Source organism: Hippocampus bargibanti, linkage group LG03 (genome assembly GCF_051943395.1).
Source record: "Hippocampus bargibanti isolate YZ-2025 linkage group LG03, ASM5194339v1, whole genome shotgun sequence".
NCBI classification, from domain to species: Eukaryota; Metazoa; Chordata; class Actinopteri; order Syngnathiformes; family Syngnathidae; genus Hippocampus; species Hippocampus bargibanti.
The window spans coordinates 2,723,465-2,739,772 of NC_142736.1; the positions used below are offsets into that span (position 1 = coordinate 2,723,465).

Genomic DNA, 16,308 nt, shown 5'->3' on the forward strand with positions numbered 1-16,308 from the left:
CCCCTCGCCCACCACCACTACCACCACCATCCAATCAGAAGGCGAACGGTACTTACGGCTGGGCGTGCCACAAACGCAGGTCATTCTATTCCCAATAATTGATGATGTGCTTGTGAAAGTTTTGGCATCCAATCTCCAGCACGTTTCCACTGTCATGTCCCATGTTTGGCGCCGTCATCACTCTTCATCAATGCATCACACTCCATCCCACACTCCTGCCATCTCCTGAGTGGCCATTTATCGCGCCGATAATCGATGATGACAGCTGGCGAGCAAGCGAGAGGAAGGCGGGACGTGATTAATCACGTTGTTTCATTAATTAGAGAACATTCTGCATTGGAGGCACCAATTCCATAGCAGGTGCCCATGCGGCCGTGTTATTAGATAAGGATTTACTTTTTCTTTGGCTTTTTCTGAGTATTTAGTCACCAAACCGGGAGGAAAAAACTGCAAAAACTTGTTTATGAATACACATTGTTGTGGTCCATCGATGAGAAGGTTTCTTTAGCTGTCATCGGTACTCGTTTGAAGGTGACGGACGTTTCGCTTCTTATCCAAGAGGCTTCGTCAGCGAACTAAAAATTTTTGCTGGTAGTTTTGGCCCTATATATATCCCTACTGTCCAGACATGGCGGTAATACCACCTAGCGTCGAAGGTAGAGAAAAGGAGTCAAAACATGTCAGGAGAGCACTCACTTACTGTGGTTACCCTCAGTGGTCTTTTAACAAATGTCAAAAGAAAAGAATAGGGAATGAAACCAAAAATTCTGAAGATACTAAAAGGAGAGGAGTAGTAAACTCCCTCACACGAAGAGCTCATTAGCCAGTTTACAAATTAATCAGTTCATGGAAGAGACAATGTTTTATTTGGTTACAGCTATTCACGCTCAGAACGTTCCAGGGGCGTGGGATTCTAATCATGGCTGCGTCCCCTGCCGGCAGTAAAAGACAATCTTCCTGTGTTCGAGCCATCTTGTTTTATACAGAGCAAAATAATCACAGTCACATACTGTAACAGTGCTAAACGTCTTTTAACTTGTAATTCCTGATGAGTAAAACCATTGTTTTGGACAAGTCTGAGACTAAATTATACCAAAGGCCGTTCTCTGGCACCTCCTGAAATGAATACCGTTCCCTTTGAAACAGCCCTGTCACATCAAACCGGGCAGCCATTCCAATCCACTGAAACGTGTAATTTAATCAGAAAGAAATGTGTGAAGGTTAAGACCGTGCACTGGGTGTTTTTGTCACTTTAAATACTTTGAAGCCAAATGGAGGTTTTGTCCTGAGTGACGGGGGGGGGTCAGCCAAGTCGGGCCTCGGCGGTTTTGTCAATGGAGCTTGTCTCGCAACAATCCATCGGCGTAAAACACGTTCTCGTTGGACGTGACATCAAGTCGATGAAAGCGAATCAGACACCCGCCGTCAATGTGGAGAGACGAGCTCCACTAACTTGTATGTGCTCTGCCGCCCATCCAACTGGCTCGTGATGAATTACCTCGCGGTGACATGGCAAGATACAATGAATTTGCTGATCAAAACAGGTGCGTAAAAATCTTGTCCGGATTGTAAAATTGAGATGCGAATATGTCTGTGTAAGCTCTCAGTCGTACGGGAGTGGTCCTTTGATGAAAAGGTTTCTTCAGTCGTCATCTGAACTTCTTTGACTCTTAACTCTGGCCCTATATATAACTCTGGCCCTATATATATCTGATAGAGAATAAGAAGTTATCGTCTTTAAAAGGTTCATGCTGTTGTATGCTTAGTCAACATGTGTGACTCGAAACACAATTGAAGCACAGACAACCTGGGGTCAATCTGAGGTCAACAGACACAGCCTCTCAAACGGTCATCTTCATTTAGGAGATCCGGCCTTGGACAGAATTTAGGACTTGGGATACTCCTTTATCACCGAAGCAATTTAGGACTTGAAACTCTTTCACGGGAAGAGCTCATTAGCCAGGTTACAAATTCATCAGTTCATTGAAGAGACAATGTTTTACTGCTTCCAGCTGTTCATCAAAGTCAAGTCAAAAGTCAAAGTCAGCTTTATTGTCAAATATGTTAATATGCATGACATACAGCACAGATGAAATTAATGTCCTCTCGGACCCAGCGTGCAAGGCATGCAAGGCACTTATAACGTGGCTAAAAAGACCTACAATTGACAACAGACAATATGTGTAATTTCTGAATGCAAAGTGATGTAGTGTCATCTAGAAAGTGAGGTAGTGACGTATGTAAAGTGAGGTAGTGACGTATATAAAGTGACGTAATGTAGTAATGCAAAAACAAACAAGAATGCTCAGAACGTTCCAGGGGCGTGGTATTCTAATAAAGAAAACTACGTTTTACTAATGTATCACCTAAATTTGCATATACTCTCAATAAATAGCTTGGCAGAGGGCTGCAGAATTTGGGCGTCTGTAATGAATGGCTGCGTCTCCTGCCGGCAGTAAAGACAATCTTTCTGGTTCTGAGTCTTCGTCCACAGTGTCCGATCGAACATCTGTGACAACATCCCTAATGTCCAGAGGTGGCGGTGCCAGACCCCTCTTTTGATAGGTCCCTGATCTATGGTTCGGGGGGAGCAGAGGACTATTCCCTGAAGCTAATCTGATTACTTCTTTTGTCCTGATTTATTATGTTCTATGACTGTCCTGTCGTGATAAGCATGAGTAAGCCTACGTGGTAATGATCTAAGACTTCTTAGCCTTCTTAGTTCATTACCACGTAGGCTAAGTGTCTAATAATAATACATTTCATTGGAAGTGCCTTTCAAAGCTCTCAAGGACACTTTACAGTCACAGACAAGTATATGTACTATAATAAATAAAATACAATCAAAAATAGAATACAATAAATAAACTACAGTTATAAATAGAAACAAGAGAGAGAGCTACACAGAAAATGTGATTTTAAATCGGTGGGTTTTGAGACGGGATTTGAAAGTGGGAAGAGAATCGATGTTACGAATGCTAGGAGGAAGTGAGTTTCAGAATTTGGGGGCAGAGCAGCTGAAAGCCCTGTCCCCGATCGTGCTGAGAAGAGCACGGGGGGGCATACAGAGATGGAGGGAGGAAGAGGATCTGAGGCAACGAGAGGGAATAGAAATTTAAAGAAGGTCAGATAGGTAAGATAGTCTAAGACTTCTTACATCAGATGACGGCTGAAGAAACCTTTTTATTGAGATGCTAATATTATCACACACAAAAAATAATTCTCAAAAAGACAAGACCTGTCAAAATCAAATTAAAGTTGTCAAGCAAGGGTGAATTCCTTCTACGGTGAACGCTGGAGACTGCCGATCTGACCACATCGACCCCTATTCACCTGCGTGCGTCACCGAAGGCCGATATTTTGTAGCGCGACGCTGATAAATGGACTTACAATGGCACGCTAAGACTCCTGGACGGCGAAGGAAAAGTGGAGAGTCAGCTCGATTGATCGGGACTTTTTAGGGCGGCGGAAAGAAAGTGACGAGTGGGGAGAACTTAGTTTGTGACAGTTTTCCATTGTCGGGTCAAAGCCGCGATGAAGGCTGGCGCTATTGTAAGAGCGAGTTGAGGTTAAAAGGATTGGCTGGGATTGACTCGCTGTCCTGCTTTTGTCCTCATCATGACTCAGCAGAGCATGAACAGTGGACTCTTTTGGAGTGTGAATTATTGGTTTGTATTGTGTAAAGTAGGGGCTGTTATCAGGAGAAACAAACTTATACCCAAATAGTTTGTCTCGGTGTGCCTAGCGATTGGCTGGCAACCAATTGGCTGTCCCCCGCCTAGTGTAAGATAAAGCGGCCTGGAAGATGGATGGATATATACAGCAATATATATAATGTTAACACACCCACATTTACGTGTTCACTGAGTGGGAACTGATTCCACGTTGCCTGCACGAGAGACAGCAACCAATTTTGATGTTAGCGAAACATCAAATCCCTTGATGAATTGCACATCTAGAAATGTTATCAATGCCTCTTAACCTAAAATTTTGAGTTCATACCAACATTTTCCACAATTGTTCAATTGTGGAAATACAATTCAATTATTCGTCATCGGCACTGGTACTCGGAAGAGGGAGCATGTAACTCCTACTGTGGCATCCCTTTACTGGCTCCTTATATACAGTAAAGTCTCGTTATATCGATATTCAAGGGAGTCCGAAAAAATATCGATATAACCGGGACTATCGATATATCCAACCTTGTTTGCATGTAATTTTCTCCGTGCGTGCATAGAAATAGTATCGATATAACCGGGACTATCGATATATCAGATATCGATATAACGAGACTTTACTGTATTTTAGAGTTTGTTTCAAGATCTTATTATTTGTCTTCAAATCTTTAAATGGCCTCGCGGACTATTGATCCATATATTAAATCCAGTTTTGATCACGTTAGGCAGCTGGCTAAAATAAACCCTCTCCTTTCTTATGAGCTCCTTGAAGCAATAATTCATGCCTTTGTCACATCCCGGCTCGATTACTGTAATGCGCTTTATTTTGGAGTCAGCCAATCCTCCATGACGCGTCTCCAGCTGGTCCAGAATGCTGTGACTTGCCTCTTGACTGGTACTCATAAGAGGGAGCATATAGCATTTGAAGACAAATAAGAACTTGAAAAGAACTATAAAATGTATCGGGAGCCAGTGAACGGATGTCAGAGCAGGAGTCCGTTCACTGGCTCCCTATACATTTTATAGTTCTTTTCAAGTTCTTATTTGTCTTCAAATCTTTAAATGGCCTCATCACCCTCTACGCATCTTCCCGACGCCTCAGGTCTGCTGACCAGATATTTTTAGATATGCCAAAAACTAATCAGAGGCTCAGATGGGATTGAGCCTTTTCCGTTGCTGGTCCGACTCTCTGGAATGACCTGCCCTGAACATTTGGCAAGCCCCCTCAGTGCCCATCTTTAAAACCCATCTCAAGACTCACGTATACTCTTTGGCATTCGACTCAGCATGATTCCAACTTGATCTTGGTTTTAGTTCCTGGAGCTTTCTACTATTTTTGTCACTGCTTTATTTCCTGTATATGATACCTGTCCATGTTAAGCACTTTGTTGCAGCTTCAGCTGTTGTTAAAGCGCTATATAAATCAATATGTATTGTATTGTACTGTATCGTTTTCGAACCAAATGTGTAAAATGCAAAAAAAATCTAATACAAATAATAATAATAGTAATAATAAAATTAAAAAAGACTGTCACCAGTTGTGCTGGGGACCGGCCTGATGAATGTCCTCTCTCTGGGGATCTTTGACCATCCTCTGTCCATTAGACGGCATTGGACATCGGCATCTCCGAGGAGTTGTTCTGAAAAACGACGCAGCAAATGAGATGTGACACTGTGCTATTTATACAAGTTGAAGAGGAGGAGATGCAAAAAAAAAAACCACCAAAGTGCTCACCTGCTGCTTGATGAGGTCTGCTGGCTCCCCAAACCCACCGAAGAGGCTGTGTAATTTTCACCCTGGCATCCAAGGGATCCTACCGCCCCATCAACACCAAACACCATCGTCTACCTCCTCCACCACCGCCCTAGAGGCAGCCAAACACAGCGCATAATTACTCAGTGTGAACATTCCTCGCAGTGAGTGTGTGTCTGTCACATGTACGGGTGTCATATTTCCACTCCTCGATGATGCTTTTGAGGATGTGTAACATGGCTACTGTGTTGATGGTTCTTTTCGAGGTTCTATCCCTTCGGAATGTTTCTAAAAATAGCGCTTATTTTGCCTCCATTTCCCAGCTATAAAAAAACGGGGAAGGTTGGGTGGATGGACTGGATTTTTTTTTTTTTTTTTTTGGGGGGGGGGTGGCAAAACTGTAGTCAACCAAGGTCAACATGATCCAAAGCATACCACATCACAATGACATTAACTTCAAATGATATCCAATGGCCAATCGTTGACAGTGAAACCAAGATCAACATAGTTTATCATCCTGATAGAGATTAGACAGAATAAGAAGTTATCATATTTAAAAGTTTCATGCTGTTATATGCTTAGTCAACATGTGTGACTCGAATACACAATTGAAGCACAGGCAACCTGGGTTCAATCTGAGGTCAACAGACACAGCAAGTTAAACTGTCATCTTCATCTAGGAGATCTGGCCTTGGACAGAATTCAGGACTTGGGAAGCTCCTTTATCACAGGAATAATTTTCCACTTGAAACTACTTCACAGGAAGAGCTCATTAGCCAGGTTACAAATTTATGAGTTCATGGAAAAGACAATGTTTTATTGCTTACAGCTGTTCTTGATTAGAACTCAGAAGGTGTGGTATTTTAATCAAGAAAACAATGTTTTATTAATATATCACTTTAATTTGCATAAACTCTCAATAAATAGCTTGGCAGAATGCCGCAGAATACAGGCGTCTGTCATGAATCGCTGCGTCTCCTGTCGGCAGTAAAAAGACAAAGTTCGAGTATTTGTCCACAGTGTCCGATCGAACATCTCTGACAATAGCATGGGTCAATATATCCTAAAAAGAGTCGTGGAGGGAAAAAAAATCATTCAAATCATTTTGAGAGTCAAAAACACCACTTTACATCTCGTTTTGATCCACTAAATATAATTATACCTATCGTTTGTTTTATGTTTATAGTCCATAACGCTCAGTTCAATTGTGGTCTTGTTATTATCGATATTTGGATAGATTTGTGCCCCAAGTAATCCCTTGTACTCAGTGCAGCTGAGCAAATAAATTCTAGCCGGCGCATGACAGACCACATCACTTCACGAGATCAATCAGAAGCATATTTATAACCACACCTGCAGGGGTTCCACGATAACCGGTGAATGTTCCGCTTTTTGAAAACTGCTCTTTTACCAAACGGTTTCTCTGGACTCTTTGTAATTGCTCGCATCTGGTGTCTCCGGTGAGAGAACCCTCCCTTCGTTTGCATGGCGATGAGCCAAGACCGTCTCAACCCCCGCAGTCAAACAAGCGACGACTTGGCACCAAAACACGGATTAAGTAGAGATTATTAAATGTCAACTCTTAAAACAAATACTTTTTACAGCCTCAAAGTGAATCAATACTACTTATCTATGATAAAAGAGGCCCAGGCAGGCAGGCTCATATGCTATTGTGGCAGGGGGAGACATCTCGCCGTCTTCCGCCAAACAATACCGCTACTAATCTTGTTGGGAGATCCCGGTCGAATATACTGGAAATGGATGCTGAGATGACGCATTCATTTTTGTTTTTTTTTGCGATTGTGGTCAAAAGTCCAACTTGAGCGACTCCCTTGTAAATGATCAGTTGCTTTTATTATGGTGGAATCATTTTTAATCCAATGAAAATCTAATATACATTCACGTATATTCTCTATGTACTTCATGTTGCATATTCTGAATGCATTTCTTAATGTGTATATATACAATACAGTAAAGTCTCGTTATATCGATATTCAAGGGAGTCCGAAAAAATATCGATATAACCGGGACTATCGATATATCCGACCCTGTTTGCATGTAATTGTCTCCGTGCGTGCATAGAAATAGCATCGATATAACCGGGACTATCGATATATCCGATATCGATATAACGAGACTTTACTGTATGTCCTAAAATATCCCAGTCATGTTTGGGCAGTGGGAGGGGGACACCTTAAACCGGTAGATATCCCATACTTGCTAGCCTGCCTAATGTTAGCGCTCTCCACAGAGATAGAAGCATTGCGCTAGCTAGCGACGAGCTTCAGCTAGCTCTAAAGATTGAGGGACGGACCGAGGGACCAAGAGATGAACTGAGGGACGAACCGAGGAACCGAGCGTGGAACTGACCGAGGGACCGACCGACCGAGGGATCGACCGACCAAGGGAGGGACCGACAGACAGACTGAGGCAACGACCGACAGGGTGACCGACCAAGGGAGGGACTGACCGACAGACTAACCGACCGACCGATCGATCGATCGACCGACAGATCGACCGACAGACTGCTTAATGCTCTTCATGAAGCAGACTCGCACAAACATATGACTTAAGACCGGTGGTGCCCAAGTCCTGTCTTCCAGAGTCCTTCTTTCCGAAGTCTCCGTCCTCAAACGCACCTGATTCAAAGGACTAGCTCGTCAGCCAGCTTCCAGAAGTCTGATCACAACACTGCACGAGGGAGTGAGCCGTTTCGAACAGGCTAGATGTACTGGGGCAACCTTTAGATCAGTGGTTCTTAAGCCTGTTGGATGCACCGAACCCCACCAGTTCCATATGCTCATTGACCGAACCCTTCTTTCAATGACTGTGGACAGACTGAGGGGTGGACCTCTACGGCGGAGGATCCATCGAACCCCTGAGATCGACTCACCAAACCCCTAGGGTTCGATCGAACCCAGTTTAAGAACCACTAAAGTTTAGATCCTCTCATGTAGGGAAAATTGGTGCATCAGAGTTTTAGAAAGACGGTATGCTCTTTGCAAAAGTCTGCATGTGGGTGGCTGAAAGAGGCAGAGGGGGGTGGATGGGGTTTCTGAATATTTGTTTTCACTGTGACAAAAGAGTATTTTTCTGTCTTTGGACAACAGTCAGAAAGTTCCATCAACTTCTCACCAAGTCCAAATTGGGCTTTGCGACCCGGGAGTGCATATTTGTTAGGCGGCATGAAGCTAGAAAAGTCATCGGCAAATCTTAGCGTTGTGTTCTCATTACACCGTGTTCTCGCATATATCTGCCTGGAATGGCGGAAAAAAAAAACCTTTTCCCAAAGATTTCAGATTGACACGTGAAAATATTGATGTAAACAAAGCAATCAGAAGTCATCGTCTCGATGGCGGAGTGAGCCCTACCGCACCTCATCTCAGTTTTTCTGCGTCTGATCCTGTATTATTGCTGCGGCAAGCACTCTAATGTTTGGAGAGCCAGCCGACTGCCAGGGAGTGTGCTTCATTACCTTTTCATTCACACCGCGCGCCCGTGTCTATATCGGCGTGTGTGCGTGGGTTCATGAATTTGTAGTGCACCCTCGCCGCCTTCATCCAAATCATAATTACAATGTAATATCACGCGTAAGGCAGCGCCCCTGCTGTTGTTTCTCTTCCTCTCTTCTTCTATGAATATCAAATGCTGTCATGCTGGGCTCTCAAGGCTGCGCAGATCCTCACCGGGCACACTGATTGTGTCTTCGTGGGTCCAAGTATGTGCCTATGTGGCTCTGTGTGCGTGTGTGTGTGTGTGTGTGTGTGTGTGTGTGTGTGTGTGTGTGTGTGTGTGTGTGTGTGTGTGTGTGTGTGTGTGCGTGCAGTTTGGGGTGGGCGGTCTAATCCAAAGTTCACTTTTGGAGGTTAAAATAAAAATTATTGTTAAATTAATTAATTTTATTAACAAAATAAATGTGTAAATAAATATATATAGGAAATAAATAAATATAAATATATATAAAATATATACAGTAAAGTCTCGTTATATCGATATTCAAGGGAGTCCGAAAAAATATCGATATAACCGGGACTATCGATATATCCGACCCTGTTTGCATGTAATTTTCTCCGTCGTGCATAGAAATAGTATCGATATAACCGGGACCATCGATATATCCGATATCGATATAACGAGACTTTACTGTATTTTAAAAAATGGACGCTTGTACTTTAAATACAACTAATACTGCTACTAATACACCTCCGTTTCCACAGGCTGATAAATTCCTTATATGGAGCTTGGACACCCTCTTCTGGCGGCTTTTAGGTGCAACACAGACCAAACAATACAGCAAAATACATTGATGTGACGGAAGGACTGCTACAACGTGTCTTTTTTTCGGTCAGGGGGCGTTCCTTTAGTGACGTCACGTACGGACTCGTCACCAACTCAAAAACAAGACTTCCTGAATATTAAGCGCAAGTCTTAAAACGTAAAATATAGCTATATCCCATGGAATATTGGTATAATACGCTCAGTAGAAGTCATTTGAAGCCATTTTACAAATTATGGACAGAACTTGTCCGGAGACGTCGGTTGCCCTTTCAAGCTCAATAAGAATGACTTCAATAAAAAAATGATACAAAGCGTGCGCAGAACCAAGGTTGAAGTTCCCGCTGACGTTTCACAGAAATTGACTCCAATTTAACTTTCAAGTACGGCACACTTCCGACTTCACAGCAGTATATGACCCCCTCCGACACTTCTTTTCTGTTTTCATTTTCTGCCTCTCCATTTTGGAGTAGGGCTTTAAACTCCAGCGTTTTGCCCCATGTGGCCTCTCTTTTTTAAAATTCATAGAATTTGAAAGTGAAATTTCACCACTTTTCGCCATGCCGCCATTTGTTTTTTTTGGTCCCCCGTTGTATCTTTTCAATCCACCCTGCTAAAGGAATACTCTGGGGAAGTTTCCTCCCCCCCTCACGAAAATTGTCTTTACCATTGGCGGGAAGTGGAAGCCGAAAGGAGGCCGTGATGGGCTGCGAGTGGACGGGAGCACCCCGTGACACCCGGCTCACTCTAAATGTAAATGAGAACGGTTTTAGGAGTGCGCTGGTCATGAGGCGACAGTCGGGAATCACTGATGACACATGCCAATGTCATACACAAAACCGCTAGCCTTTTAAATGCAGATGAGAGCTATGCGCTGCAATCGGGGAAAAAAAGGCATTGGCAACACATTCAAATATGCTATGTTTGGATGCATATGCATGTACAGTGATAAATTGGCTTATGAACTTAATTGGTTTCTAGACAGAGTGTGTAAGGTGAAAGTGTGTATCCCAAAAAATAATTTCCCATAGGAAACCATTAAAATGAGAATAATCTGTTCCCAGGTCCCCATAAAACATGATTTTCTATACTTTTTAATTTTCTAAGCCTTACAACTACACAAAATATACCTTATTTTATGTATAATACATGTGCAATGGTATAATAATTAAAGAAATAAACTGTACTGTATAATAAAGTCATTTTATTGACCTTTGTGATGGTTGTGATGGCTTGATGGAATGGAGTGGCCAGTTTCATCAGCCTTAAACACTTGATGAGGAACGTAGCCTTCTTCTTTCACCATCTTGAGGAATGATTCCTTGTAGGTGCTTCCTCTGCGATAATTTTACCTAGTTCCTCATCAATTGTGTTCTGTTTAGCTGGGTTGATAGCTTTTCGCATCAAGTGTACAGATGGCTTGTGTGTGTTACTTGTGGAGCCTGATTGATGGGATATTTTAACCTTGCAGTCTACACTCTGCCTTTCAACTATCAAAGTTGAAACGAGTCCAAATTTCACTGTTTTCTATCCATTTTGTCATTTTCTCTCTGTCATCTGCTTGTCTCTTTAATGTTTAAACCACCTCCCCTCACTGCTGCGTTCTTGGCCAATCATGTGGCTTTAACCGAAGACTGGGGGCGGGGAATAGAGGACAAAAAATGTTTGCAGCCATTTTCTTTTTGGGAGAATGGCTTCATTCTCTCTGTCTGTCTGTAACCCCCCCACCCTCACTGCTGCGCTCTTGACCAATGACGTGCCTTTAACCGACGACTGGGGGCGGGGAATGGAGGACCAAAACAAGCCCGCTGCCATTTTCTTGTTAGAACGGGCTCGTTCGCAACAACACATCACTCATTGCGGCAGCTCCGTGTGTATCCCAAAAAATAGTTTGTATGCCAAGATAAAATTTTCATAAATTTAACGTTCGTAAACCGAAAAGTTCGTAAGCCAAGGGGTTTGTGAACCGAGGTATCACTGTATGTCCACACTCCATCAAAGCAGCAGGCGCTCACTGCTAACAGGAAGTCTTCAGACGCATTCCTACACTTCTAAACCAAAACTGCTGCCATGTTGTGTAACTTTCATTTTCGACAAATCAATAACCCAAAAGAAAAAAAGAACGCCTAGAGCAGAACAGATGTAGCACTTTACAGAAAACCACATTAGGTTACAGTAAATGGACATCGGTGAGAAAGACAGAGATGTCAGAGATAAATGTCAAAATTACCATTATTTTTCTCGTTTTGAGGTTTAAACACATCACAGACAAGGCGAAGGTCATTTTATTTATTGTTGTTTTTTTCACTCCAGGCAACACCAGATTTTATTTGATTTTTTTACTCGACGGTTCAAACTAAGGCCAGGTTGGTACGCAAAGGCAATAAATTCTGTATTATAAGACAAAGCAAGCCATATTTGACCCTATAGGTCATTTTTTATAATAATAATAATAATAATACATTTAATTTGTAAGCCCCTTTCAAAACTCTCAAGGTCACTTTACAGTCACAGCATCGGTCTTTCCTGTGGGTGAGCAGTGGCAGCCACACGCGCCCGCGTTCACTCAGCCCGGAAGTAACTCAAATAGATCGAAAGCTAGCTAGCTAGCCAATCGAGAGCCAACAGATACCTAGCTAGATAGTTATAGAGCTAATTGATAGCTAACTAGATAGCTAGCTCGTCAGCTAGATAGCTGATAGCAAATAAATATCTAGTTGGCTAGCTATCTGTTAGCTATCTATTAGCTGGCTAGCTGGCTATCTGTTAGCTCTCTATCCAGCTCGCTGGCTATCTATTGGCGATGTAGCTGGCTATCTATTAGATATCTAGCTTGCTAGCTGCCTATCTGTTAGCTATCTATCCAGCTAGTTAGCTATGTATTACCTGGCTATCTATTAGCTATCTGGCTATCTATGCAGCTAGCTAGAAAGCTAATAGCTGGCTGGCTATATATTGGCTATCTATCCAGCTAGCCAGCTGGCTGACTATCTATTGATGAAAAGAGATTGTCTCACATCTTCTGTCCTTACGGAAATCCGCTTCAATTCCAAGCCACGACAGTTCCACATATGCATCACCGGCTTCTGAAGCCATGCATCGTAAACAAAGCGGGGCTGTGAAAATGCTGCCCATTACAGGCGAGAAAAAGTCACAATCGCCCCCAAAGTCCCAAGCGATGAAATTCAAATGGCACCGACATTCCTCCCAATCAAAAACTGTGCTGCCATATTCATGCTGCTGAAAATGCACAAACGCTCAGCAGAGTCTCTTCCTTGATGAATGTCGTGGCCAAAAACGCTGCCTACTCGGGCGCCATCTTGGATTGCTACCAGAACTGCAGTTTAGGATTCCAACGAGTCCTGCTGGGCAGAAGATGGAAGGGTATGCTGACGGGTGTATATTTTTATATTTTGCTTCGGGTAGGGGGAACGCACCTTGGCGCCAAATAGATACCGGGGGGTCGAGTGGCAGTAACACACTCACACGCTGAAGGCACCTTCCTTCCAAACTGTCAATCCATTCGACTTGTGATATGGAGTCCCCAGGAAAAAAACCCACACAGGCCGAGGAGTCGGAATCAAACCCTGTACCATTGCACTGTGAGGCAGATATGCTAACCACTGATCCAACGTGCCCACCAGAGCATTTTTTTTTCTTCAAAATACGACAACATTTAATCCAAATGTATGAGGCTCAAGTGGGGCTCTGGAGGGGTCAAGGACAGCGTGGGATTTGCAGCCCGGGGAGGGCACAAGGCTGTAAACAGAGACATGGCTTGCCTGCCAATCACTTGCCCATCACTGTGGGAGCGCGCACGGGTATGAATTATCCAAACATTTAGCAAATGTGTGTGTGTGTGGGCGTGTCTGTATGACAGTCTTGTGAGGACCACTAACATCTTATACCATACATAGTGAGGACATTTTTGACAAGTGAGGACCTTATGGCCGATCCTCACAAGTTTTTCATTCTAAAGGCTTCTAGAAGGTCACAAATTCAAACAAAATGATTTTTGGTGTGTATTTTCATTTCACTTGCATACACACACTTTTTACTCACTGTGTGTTTGTTTATGTGTGTGTGTGTGTGGTTAATGAGAGGCAAAAGTTCCTACCACAAAAAGTAAAATGATATTTTAACCAAATTCACTACAGGGGTGAGGACTTTGAATGCAGAAACCTCATTACTGCTGTTATTTCGGTTTCAAGTCCAGTTTTTATTTATGTGTAAAAAAGTTGAAGTGGAAAATGGGGTGACATTTAATGTGTAATGGAACACTAGTTCCTTTCCAAACTTAGCAGCATCCTCACTCCTCATCTGGAGTTATCCGGACCTCACAAAACTATTGAAACAGGAGTGTGTGTGTGTGCGTGTGAGTGTGTGTGCGTGTGTGTGTGTGTGTGTGCGTGTTTCATTTCAGTGTGAAATTTTAGCATCCAGAGTGCTTTTGACCTCCAGGGTGAGTCAATCTGCAGTCCCATTGGCGGCTGCTGAGTGGCGTCGGCCCCCTTCGTCCTCCTCCATCACGCTCGGCCCCGTTAGCGCTAATGAGAAGCGACGTATTGTCCTTCCGTCACTTCATTCAGTCGCCATGTTGGCAACCAAATTGCTTTTTGAGACGCTTGAGGGGGATGAAGGACAAAATAAGATGTCGAAAGAGCGCGGCGGATTGTGAACGTAAAGCAAGACAATAGACGCGCAGCCGCCATTCAAGTGGACGTGGAATATGAATGGGGGAGGGGGAGGTAGAATGAGATGAAAATGAGAGCTGCGTTATCTTGGAGTACGTTCAGGCTTTTATGGTGTTAGCTGCCTTTATACTCTAATCATTTCATTTCGGCAAATGTCGGCCATTTGGAGACTCAAACTCGCTTCGCAATCAACCCCAGGTCGACAAAGACAGGCTAATTAAAGCAAAGACACTACGCCGTTCTCATGTGTCTTATTTTGTCTGTGAGACGGCGATGTTCAGATGTTGTCATAGGACGTATACTAACTGGAACCACAGCAAGACTGTAAATTTGATCGGTGCTCTCCTTGGTTCTGTTATTTAACTCGTTCACTGCATTTCGTAAATTTATTTTAGGAATTGAAAATATGCGCCATTCCCGAATTTGTTCGGGTTTTGTTTTTTTTTTTCTTGCTGGGGTGCCGATAAAGCGCTGGTCGGACCTCTGGCAATATTTTTTTCACTTCTACAAGGGGGCAGCATTTCCCCTTTTCCCATGTTAGCGCTTTGTTCCAACCGCCCTTATTTCAAGCTCATATAACTCCAGATCTATACAAAAAAAGTTAATTCCTAAATTATATTGGAATTAACTCCTTTTTTTGCTAAAAAGAAAAGAAAAGAAAAGAGTGTCGGTTGTCCTTTAAGTAGCAGGTAACTACCCGCTTTGGGTTTTATAAAGCACGGTGTCAATATTTGCGCTCACTTTATTTGGATTGGATTGGATATGCCTTTATTAGTCTCACAGTGGAGAAATTTACATTTCACAGCAGCAAAGTGATGAAAGGAATGAAAGTAGAAAAACGAAATTCGACGATTTCCTTCAAGTTGCGAGAATGGTTCGCTGTCTCGCACTCAAGAGCGTCTCATAAGAGGCTGCACTTACGCCACGGACAACCGTGCTGCGCTTGAACCCACTTGACACCTAACGGTCTTCTACAAGTACGCTCACCTTCCTCTGGAAATGCTTCAATAAATACAATAACTAGAAATAAGGAGCAGTCCAAAAATAATAATAAAAGCCCAGGGTTGATTTGCATCGCAGTATTATGAATGCGATCCGTCGTCTTGCTAGTTACGCATGCTAATCACCATCTTGTTAATGAAATATATTATTGTTATTATTATTAGCTATCTTTTAGCTAGGTCGTCTTGCGAGTTACACATGCTAATCACCATCTTGTTCATGAAATGTATTATTGTTATTATTATTATTGTTATTATTATTAGCTGTCTTTTAGCTAGGTCGTCTTGCGAGTTACACATGCTAATCACCATCTTGTTCATGAAATGTATTATTGTTATTATTGTTGTTGTTATTATTATTAGCTGTCTCTTAGCTAGGTCGTCTTGCTAGTTACGCATGCTAATCACCATCTTGTTAATGAAATGTATTATTGTTATTATTATTGTTATTATTATCAGCTATCTCTTAGCTAGGTAGCTAGCTTTCTATCTATTTGAGTTACTTCCAGGTTGAGTGAACCCATTGAAAAAAAAATATCCTGTGACTGTAGTGACCTTGAGAGTTTTGAAAGGTGCTTAAAAATTAAATGTATTATCATTATTATTATTATTATTATTATTATCCTATTATCCATCTATTAGCTAGGTAGCTAGTTTTCTATCTATTTGAGTTACTTCCAGGTGAAGTGAACCCATAGGAAAAAAAACTTATCCTGTGACTGTAAAGTGACCTTGAGAGTTTTGAAAGGTGCTTATAAATGAAATGTGTTATTATTAGCTATTTCTCAGCTAGGTAGCTACCTTTCTATCTATTTGAGTTACTTCCGGGTTGAGTAAACCCATTGAAAAAAAATTATCCTGTGACTGTAGTGACCTTGAGAGTTTTGAAAGGTGCTTAAAAATTAAAT

The 16,308-nt window shown here is 42.4% G+C and overlaps 1 protein-coding gene across 1 annotated transcript in view; it reads right to left on the bottom strand.

Moving 5' to 3' along the window:
- cdh8 (cadherin 8) overlaps nt 1–5,513 on the bottom strand; it is a 213,228-nt gene extending 207,715 nt beyond the window's left edge. Inside the window, 3 exon segments of the mRNA XM_088991493.1 lie at nt 57–265; nt 5,213–5,317; nt 5,413–5,513. The gene's annotated coding sequence lies outside the window, so the exon portion shown is untranslated.
- Between the last annotated feature and the right edge of the window lie 10,795 nt (nt 5,514–16,308).